Source organism: Bison bison, unplaced genomic scaffold (assembly GCF_000754665.1).
Source record: "Bison bison bison isolate TAMUID 2011002044 unplaced genomic scaffold, Bison_UMD1.0 scf7180017864254, whole genome shotgun sequence".
Lineage (NCBI taxonomy): Eukaryota > Metazoa > Chordata > Mammalia > Artiodactyla > Bovidae > Bison > Bison bison.
Genome location: NW_011494826.1, coordinates 2,157,507 through 2,168,195, shown reverse-complemented (window position 1 = coordinate 2,168,195; position 10,689 = coordinate 2,157,507). Strand labels below are relative to the sequence as shown.

Below are 10,689 nucleotides of genomic sequence, written 5' to 3'. Positions count from 1 at the left end.
GCCTCCCACCTCCCTCCCCATACCATCCCTCTGGGTCGTCCCAGTGCACTAGCCCCAAGCATCCAGTATCGTGCATCGAACCTGGACTGGCATCTCGTTTCATACATGATATTTTACATGTTTCAATGCCATTCTCCCAAATCTTCCCACCCTCTAATTAGGTTGTTCTTAAGTCTGTGTTGCTGTGATGGGCTTTCTCTAGTTGTGGCAAGTGGGGACTACTCCTTGTTGTGTGTGCGGGCTTCTCATTGTTGTGGCTTCTCTCACTGCGGAGCATTGGGCTGTAGGCACCTGGGCTTCCGTAGTTGCAGCAAGTGGACTCAGTAGTTGTGGCTTGCAGACCCTGGATCGTGCAGACTTCACATAGCTGTGGCACATGAGCTCAGTTGTTGGGGCGCACAGGCTTAGTTGCCTTTCGGCCTGTGGAATCTTCCTGCACCAGGAATCAAACCCGTGTTCCCTGCACCGCAAGGCGGATTCTTAACCACTGGACCACCAGGGGAGTCCCTTATCTGTATTTTAAAAAATTTTACTTACCTAATTGTTTATTTTTGGCTGTATCACATGGCTTACGGGATCTTAGTTCCCCAACCAGGAATTGAAGCTGTGCTCTGGGCAGTGAAAGGACAGGTCCCTAAAGACTGACCCCTAGGGAATTCCCAATCTTATCATCTTTAAATAGGGCTGTTTTAATTCTTTCATTCCAATCTTTATTTTATTCATTTATTTAGCCTTAATACAATGCTGGAAGCTCTACAATAATGCTGAATAGAAGTGGTAAAAATGGGTATTCTTGCTCTGCAGTTTAGTCTTTCATCATTAAATATGATGCTGACAGTTTGAGAAAGTACCTTACTATTCCTAGTTTGCTGAGAGTTTTTTTCTTTCATTTTAATACCATAAATTAATTTGAATACTGTCAACAGTTTTCCTTAATCTGTCGAAATAATTATATGGTTTTTCTCCTTTATTCTAGTAATATGGTGAATTACATTGATTGAGCTTGGAGTGTTAAATCAATATGTGTTTCTGACTTCCGTGGACAGAGGACCCTGGCGGGCTACATGGGGTTGCAAAGAGTGGGACCTGACTGAGCAACTAACACTTATACTTTCCACTTGCTGGCCTTAACCCTAACATGACGTCATGTATTATTTTCATATACTGTTAGATTCAGCTTGCTCATATTTTGTTAAGGATCTTTGGATACCATGTAATTGTTTTTTTTTAATGACTGTGTTAGGTTTAGTATTAGAATTACTCTGACCTCAAAAAACCAGTTGTGCTATGTGTTAGTTACCTATTTCTTTGTAACAAATTATTTCAAAATTTATTACCTAAAAAACGCAAACATTATCTCGTGGTTTCTGTGAGAAAGGAATTCATTTGTGGCTTAACTGGGAGGCTCTGGTTCAAGGTATCTCACAGGGCTGCAGTCATCTCCAGACTACAGGTGAAGGATCAGCTTCCAGACTTTTGTGGATGAATTACAGTTATCTGAAGGCTCCGCTGGGGCTGGAATATTTACTTCTAAGCTCACTCCTGTGGCTTTTGTGAGGAGTTGTCAGTTCTTCACTGTTTGTTGGCTAGAGGTGTGAATTATTTGCTACATGGACCATTTCTAAGAGTTTCTTTAATGTCATCATAATATGTAACTTTTTCCACCTAGAGTGAATAATTCAAGAGAGAGGCAGATACCTCAATGTCTTATAAAGTAGCTCTGGAAGTCTGGCACTTCCATTTCTGCCACATCCTATTTGTTGGAATCTTAAATGCAGCATACATTCAGCAGGAGGGGAATTCGAGCTTCACCTTTTTGATGAGAGAAATGTCAAAGAATTTTTGTACATATATAACACCATATCAACCATATATCTGTATGTTTATCACTGTTATAGACCACATTAAAGAGTGTTCCCAATGATCCTTGACTCTTGGTATTCACTCCCTTGTGTAATTTCTTCCCATGTACCAGAGTTGCTTGTGTGATCAACAGAATATGGCAGAAGTGATGATTTGTCACTTCTAAGGCTGGCTCATAAAAGAACTGAGGCTTTCTCACAGACCACTTGCTCTGGGGAATAATAGTTTGTGTCGTAAGCAGCCATATGTAAAGGCCCATGTAGTGAGAGACTGAGGCCTTCTGACAACTGCCATGTGAGTGAGCCATCTTGGATATGGATTCTTCCTAGTCATGTCTTCAGATGACCAGCTAGTTCAGTTCAGTTCAGTTCAGTCGCTCAGTCGTGTCCAACTCTTTGCGACCCCATGAATCGCAGCACGCCAGGCCTCCCTGTCCATCACCAACTCCCAGAGTTCACTCAGACTCATGTCCATCGAGTCGGTGATGCCATCCAGCCATCTCATCCTCTGTCGTCCCCTTCTCCTCCTGCCTCCAATCCCTCCCAGCATCAGAGTCTTTTCCAATGAGTCAACTCTTCATATGAGGTGGCCAAAGTACTGGACCAGCTAACACCTTGGCAAATAAGCTACTACTGGATTCCTGGCACTCAAACTGTATGAGAGTAATAAATGTTTTTGTTTTAAGCTGCTAAGTTTGAGAGTATTTTGTTACACAGTATCAGATAACTAATTCAATTACTTTATCTTTTTAGCACTTAATATGTATTTTGTGTGAATGTTTCTCTAAAATTTTTGATGGAAATTTAAAAATATGAAATTTTCATGACTCTTAAAAAAATCTATTTTAAATAAAGTGTAGTAGTTTGTGAATACCTTCGACAACAATCACATGCGATGCTAGTTAATTACCTGCAGTAGTATATAAAAGTGCCTGTTTGCCCATTCGCCTTTGCAACACTGAAGCTTTTGTAAAGGCCATACTGGTTTTAATCCATTGTGATCACAGTTATACCTATTGCATTTCATGTTTGTATTTGGTAGTGAGTCTTCAGTATGATTGTAAGAATACAGATATAAGGCGCTTTTTAATTAATATTTATGTTTTAAACAAATACAGGAGTTGAAGTTATAGTATAAAAATGTTTAATTTCTGAGTACTAAAGGTCTGAAAGCATTTAGAAATACAATTGTATGAAATAGCTATTGTTTGTAAGCACTTTATCCACATCTTATTTCCGTAAAAGAGTCATATTACAATTAGTATTAGATCTACTCTTTGGACAGCTGGAAAGCAGCATGAGGAAAAATCATTCTCCTCTTGTCCAGTAGAAAGTATATTGTGCCCTCTAGTACCAGACTTGTGTTTTTTTAAAAGGATAATAGATTCCTCACAGGTGAGCCATTTCTTTTGTGTTCTTACCAGGTGTGTTATTGATTTTCATGATGGCAGTCTGGGTACTCTCATTCAACAGCAGCTTTAGTTAAGTTCTCCAAAAGAGCACAAAGAAAACCAGAGATTTTTGCATTTTGAGGTCAAGGAAATGAATTTCCTCAAATCTTTTGGCTATTGTACTTTTCCTTTCTAGATGCTTATAAACTGTGACATCTTTGAAAAATATATGTAAGGTATGTTGTTTCCCCCTTTTTTTGGCATGGATTATATGATTTATTTAATTTAGAATGTGAAAACAAAGTATTGACGTACAGTTTTTTCCTTGCCTATAAACTGGGTTACATTAGGGTGGGAAAGTTGCAGGTTATCCATGTTCCAGATTCTAGAAATAATCAAGTTCACATAATTATCTAGAGTTAATAATTGTTTGACAGTTACTTAGCCCTTAAATTACAATACTGAAATACATTTTGGGTCCTAACTAAGGCAACATTGAGAGTCATCTGCTTCCCTAGTAGCTCAGCTGGTAAAGAATCCACCTGCAATGCAGGAGACCCTGGTTCGATTCCTGGGTTGGGAAGATCCCGGGGAGAAGGTTTCCAGCATTCTTAGGTTTCTTGGTGGCTGAGATGGTAAAGAATCTGCCTGCATTGTGAGAGATCTGGGTTCGATCCCTTGATTGGGAAGATCCCCTGGAGGGGTACATGGCAACTCACTCTAGTATTCTTGCCTGGAGAATCCCCCTGGACAGAAGAGCCTGGTAGGATAGAGTCCATGGGGTCACAAAGAGTCAGACACAACTGGGCGACTAAGCACAGCACACACAGAACTCTGAACAGATTTCTGAGTGAAAACTGTAATCTACCTGGGAGCCATTAATAACTGAAGGAAAAGTAAGTGCTTGCTACTTTAGTTTGGAATTTTTTTTTTTCCCCAGATTTGCAAGTTGTTTCTTTTTCATTGTTAGCACTAAGATGTGCTTAGTCGCTCAGTTGTGTCCGACTTTTTGCGACCCCATAGACTGTTGCCTGCCTGGCTCCTCTGTTCATGGGATTTTCCACCTAGGAATACTGGAGTGGGTAACCATTCCCTTCTCCAGGAGGTCTTTCTGACCCAGAGATCAAACCTGGGTCTCCTGTATTACAGGTGGATTCTTTACTGTCTGAACCACCAGGGAAACCCTAGCACTAAGATAGGAGCTTATAATATCATAACTCTGAAGAGTTTATGATAGTATTTAATAAACACTCATAGGCATGTCTGGCTTAGTCTCTGTGATTTCACTGCTCCTTTCCCCTGGGTCCTGGCATGCACAAGGTTTTGTTTGTGTCCTCCAAGAGTCTCTGTTTCCCCCAGGTCTGTGGAAGTTTTGTAATCAAATCCCACTGTCCTTCAAAGTCAGATTCCCTGGGGATTCCTAGTCCCTTTGTTGCAACCCCAGGTTGGGAAGTCTGATGTGTGGCCTAGAATCTTGGCAGCAGTGTAAGAACTTCTTTGGTATTATTGTTCTCCACTTTGTGGGTCGCTCCCCCAGCAGGTATGTGATTTGATTTTAATGTTATTGCGTCCCTCCTACCATCTCACTGTGGCTTCTGCTTTGTCCTTGGATGTGGGATATCTTTTTTGCTGGGTTCCAGCATCCTCTTGTTGATGGTTGTTCAACAGCTAGTTGCGAATTTGGTGTTCTCACAGGAGAAGATGAGAGTATGTCCTTCTACTTTGCCATCCTGGGCTGGCTTTGCTTGCTCCTTGGAAGAAAAGCTATTTTCTTTTCTTTCTAAAGACAATCCTAGAAAGCATATTAAAAAGTAGAGACATCACTTTGCCGGCAAAGGTCTGTATAGTTAAAGCTGTGGTTTTTTAGTAGTCATGTACAGATGTGAGAGTTGGACCATAAAGAAGGCTGAGCACCAAAGAACTGACGCTTTCGAATGGTGCTCAAGAAGATTCTTTTGAAAGTCCAAGGGATAGCAAGGAGATCAAACCAGTCAATCCTAAAGGAAATCAACCCTGAATATTCATTGGATATTCACTGGATACTGAAGCTGAAGGTCCAATACTTTGGCCACTTGATGCGAAGAGCCATCTCCTTGGTGAAGACCTGACGCTGGGAAAGTTTGAGGGCAGGAGGAGAAGGGAACGACAGAGGATGAGATGGTTGGATGGTATCCTCGACTCAGTGGACACAAGTTTGAGCAAACTCTGGGAGATAGTGAAGGACACTGAAGCCTGGCATGCTGCAGTCCACAGGGTTGCGAAGAGTTGGATGCAACTTAGTGACTGAACAACAGCAACAACATTTAGTAAACAGTGGCAATGGAACTTTGTTTATTTAGATTATATTTCCTTTTAGGGGCACATTTATTTTTCAGGTTATATTGTTCTTTTAAAATCTTTAATGCTGCCTTCCTTCAGCAAATATTGATTACTACTATGTGCCAAGCATATTCAGAGTTACAGAATGATAATATCTTTTGCCCTAGCTATTATATTTCTTTGGGTATTGAATATATCTCTAATTAAAGGTTTTATGGATAGATTTTCATTTCTTGTTTTGTAAATAATAATTTAGTTTAAATGTGTTATTTAACCTTTTTTTGTGGGTTCACATTTTTAGTATATATAAACTAATATATGGCTAGTTGTAAAACCAGACTATCTAGATCTGTGAGCTGGTAAATTCTAATTCTGGTACTTTATATGTTACAACATTTTGTTGTTCTGTTTTTTCAAATCAGATACTCATTACCCCTATTTCTAACTCTATTTTTCTTCATTTCCCCCCTCCTTTTCCTATTATTTAAATATCATCTGCTCTTTTATGACATAGCAAATTGCTGTTTTAGTTTGAGTCAGTGATTTGAAATTTGTAGCAGTATCAACTGGGAGACCATAATCTGTTTGTTAGAAATTTCATGCTTAATTCTTAGGGGGGATACCTTAAAGAATTCTTGATGTAATTAGTGAACTTTCTGGGCAATTCTCATCTTCATGAGAAAATTTATGATTCTTTATTCCATTACCTTATAATGGATCATAGTTGATTTTAAATAGATTATCAAGAGAGTGAATGTTGGGAAGGATTTTAAGACATTTTGTGGTAAAATAGTTTTACATTGTGGTATTCTTTAAGTGGTTTTTCTCTGAATTTTATGTATGCTTCACCAAAAAATAAATCAAGACTACCATGCTTGGCTAGAATTTTTTTTATGGAACTGTGGTATTGTTCATAAGCAAAATAAAAAAAAGAATGCAAAACATGTTTCTTCTAGCCCAATTTGCAATTCAGTTTATCAGTTGTTGTATAGAGATAGCTTATTCTCATATACAGACTTTTTAAAGTAAAAGAAAAAAGTCATATAATTTCTTGATTTTAATGGCTGAGAAAATAGATTTTTTTTAATATTATTTATTTATTTGACTGTGCCAGGACTTAGTTGTAGCATGTGGGATATTTAGCTGCAGCATGCAACTTAAACTGTTAGTTGAGGCATGTGGGATCTAGTTCTCTGACCAGGAATTGAACCCCGGCCCCTTGCATTTGAAGCACAGAGTCTTAGCCACTGTACCACCAGGGAAGCCCCCCTAGATTTTTCATTTAAAGCTGTTAAGTAATGAAACTTTGCAAATTCAGATTGTCCTTTTCCTCAAAGAAAGTCAGTAAACAAGTAAGCCATTAGACTGAAGTAGCTGTAATGCTTTGGTGACCTGCTAAGCAAACCAGAACTTAAGCTTTCAATGTGAAGAAATCGAAACCTAAGGACAGCCCATCACAGACACCAACTAGGCTTTAAACTATAACCAATCAATAATTTCCTTACTTTGCTTCCTTACTTTCACTATATAAGTTTCTCTTGAGCGCCTGTTGGTGGAGTGCTCCTAGCTATTGCCGGTTTGGTGCTGCTCTGTTCGAATCAATTTTTGCTCAATTAAACACTTAAAAAACAAAAGTAAATTGTAGTTAAAAAAAAAAGTCTAATGGGTTAATATAAGCAGTTCTCATTGGTGCTAATGGGAACAACCATTATTTATCTTATGGGTGAAATAGCCATTGCTACATTGTTGGTTAGTATTTTGGTTTTTAGTAAATGCAACAGCTACAGCCTGTATCATTTTAAATGACTAATTAAAGAGGAATGGCTTTTTATTTTCCAGCATGTGCATACGTGTTAATTTTTTAGAATCACAGACTCTCTGTTGGAAGAGATCTTGAAGAGCGTTTAGCCAGTGTTCTTATTTTATAGATGAGTAAACTAGGGTACAAAGTGGTTGCGTGATTTGTCTAATCTTCCTTGACTGTAAAGCATTCTGTCTGCTTGCCTCCACTGTGATTTAGTAAGGTGTAGACCTTAATGCTGTCTGATTTCAGCTTTCACTTGGTAGAATTCCAGTTTATGAATGTGTTGTATCATCTGCTTTGGTACTTAGTTATCAAGCAAAGAAAACTCAGAATTTATGGTGAGTGGTAATTGAGCAGGATAATTTCCTAAACCTATCATTATCTGTAATTTAGAATTATAGTGACCAGGAAGCAGTGTTAGTGTAAGAATAGTTTAATACATCCATATTAATCCACCTGGCAGAATATAACATTTTAACATACCTTTTAGAGCCTCAGTGATGGAAAAATGATTAAATTGCTTATTGTCAAAACAAAGAACTGCTTTGGATAGGGTCGTTTAATAAGCTATTTTGCTTCATGTAAAATAGTTTTGCTTAAGCTCTGGAGATATAGTCACATGGATTTATCTTTCAATGACAATTGTTTACTGTCTGGGTTTACATTTAATGCAGGTGTTGGTGACAGTTTGAGATTCTTGACTCATTGCCCAGAATGGAAAATGATTGGTTTTGCTACCTATACACAGTACTCTCTTTTAATGTTCAGTTGTTGATGCTGTTAAACCTGTCTTAATTATTCTCTCTTAATAGTGTTATGAAAGAACTGTTAGTGGTATGATATATCTATTACTTACTCTATGTATGTAAAATATTGTTTATATGTCAAATGAAAAGTTTATGTGTACATTGTATTTATTGCAGTAAGGTTCAGAAAGAAAATAAACATAAAATTTATATACTTACACACATAAATTGTACAATACTGTTGAAACTCTCTTTTTTGTTCAGTACATTCTTCCTTTTTCCTTATGATTGTATATTTAAGTCTACGGTAATGGCTCAGTGGTAAAGTATCTGCCTGCCAAGCAGGAGATGCAGGTTTGAATCCTAGGTTGGGAAGATCTTCTGGAGAAGGAAATGGCTACCCATTCTAATATTCTTCCTTGGGAAATCCCATGGATAGAGGAGCCTGGCGGGCTACAATCCATGGGATTGCAAAAGAGTTGGACACGATTTAGCGACTAACCAACAACAGTGACTGAGATTGCTAGGGCATCTTCTCTTGTCTGTTTATCAGATAGGGAAGCTGATTGTCTTCCGACTTTGTACTGCTTGCTGCTGCTGCTGCTAAGTCGCTTCAGTCGTGTCCAACTCTGTGCGACCCCATAGACAGCAGCCCAACAGGCTCCTCTGTCCCTGGGATTCTCCAGGCAAGAATACTGGAGTGGGTTGCCATTTCTTTCTCCAATGCATGAAAGTGAAAAGTGAAAGTGAAGTCGCTCAGTCATGTCCGACTCTTAGCGATCCCATGGACTGACCGGGCTCCTCTGTCCATGGGATTCTCCAGGCAGGAGTACTGGAGTGGGGTGCCATTGCCTTCTCCATTGTACTGCTTACTACCTTTCAAATAGTCTAGTAAATAAGGCTTATTGCAAACAATTTCAAGTTATTTGATTTTAGAACTCCTACTTTTAGCCTCTTGTTTTATATTGAATTAAGGAGTGTGAAGACATTCACTAAGGTATTAGAGTTGAATTGAAAGTAAGGAAGATTTGAGATAGATTTAGGAGATAAATTGAAAGTATTTGGTGATTCTTTTGCCTATGAGATTAAGAAGGTGTTGTCTAAGATAATTCTAATTTTTGGAATTTTGAAAAAGTCCCATGCTGTGTCATGTCTGACTCTTTGCGACCCCATGGACTATACAGTCCATGGAATTCTCCATGCCAGAATACTGAAACCTTTCCTTTCTCCAGGGAATCTTCCCAACCCAGGGATAGAACCCAGGTCTCCTGCATTGCAGGCCGATTCTTTACCAGCTGAGCCACAAGGGAAGCCCAAGAGTACTGGAGTGGGTAGCCTATCCTTTTTCTAGTGTTATTTTCCCAACCCTGGAATCAAACGGGGGTCTCCTGCATTGCAGGTGGATTCTTTACCAACTGAGCTATCAGTGAAGCCCTAACTTTTGAAATTTTGATTGTTAGGTGAAAAATGGAATTTTGAAGAGTCAGTGAACTTCTTTCTGGATAAGACAGGGAACATATCAGTTAATAAGCAGGCAAATAGGTTACCAAATGATAATAGCTGAAATGGTGGGTCTTGGGGTTTAGACCGATTATGAAATGTAGTATGGAGGGGTAAAATGTAATTAGAGGAAAAAGGAAATATCAGAGGGTTGGCAGTCTGGATGAGATCCAGGGGGACAGTGTAGGGAATGATATAGAGAGCTAGTAGTTCAGAAGGTTGTGGCCAGAGTTTGGAATATAATTTAACAGAGTGATATTATGTCCAACGCTAAAAAAGCAGGAGAGCTAAACAACAGACAGAAAATATTTAAAAATTAAAAAAAAAATAGAGCATTCTTTACATTAAGATGATTTTTAGAAAACTGAAGCATAACCATAGTACTTCATTACTGATGGCTTCTATGTTTAGTTAAATCAATACTGAATATAAAAATCTTATCCTCTGTTAACCCATGATGTACTGTGTTGTTGTAAAAAGTTTAACTTTATTTGTACTATGTGATTTTAGCAGAAGTTCAATCTAACTTTTAAGTATAAAATCCTTTTATGCTTCTCTACAATTTAAAACTCATAATCTTAGAAAAATATTAAAAATTTTGACATGCAAAAGTAGAAATATAACTTGAAACTAAAAATTATTTTTATTTTTATTTTTTTATTTTATTTTTTTTCATGTTGTCATAAAAATTATTTTTAAATTAATTACATTTTTGACTCTGCTGGGTGTTGGTTGCTGCGTGCTGGCTTTCTCTCCTTACGGCACGTGGGGGCTACTCTTCCGTTTGGTGCTCTGACTTCTCACTGCACTGACTTCTCTTGTGGCTCATGGCTCTTGGCATGTGGGCTTCAGTAGTCACACTGTACAGGCTCAGTGGTTGCGGCTGTTGGCTCTAGAGAGTGGGCTCAGTAGTTAATGGCATATGGGCTTGATTCTGCCAGGGCATGTAGAATCTTCCCTGACCAGGGATTGAACTGGTGTTTCCTGCATTGGCAGGCAGATTCTTAATCAGTGGACCACCAGGGAAGTTCAGAAAGTTGATTATTTTTTAAAGTATCTCCCCCCCA

At 38.5% G+C, this 10,689-nt stretch overlaps 1 protein-coding gene across 3 annotated transcripts in view; it reads left to right on the top strand.

The window, feature by feature from the left end:
- Window positions 1–10,689, top strand: part of MNAT1 (MNAT CDK-activating kinase assembly factor 1) — a 213,582-nt gene that overhangs the window by 23,336 nt on the left and 179,557 nt on the right. The gene's annotated exons all lie outside the window — the stretch shown is intronic.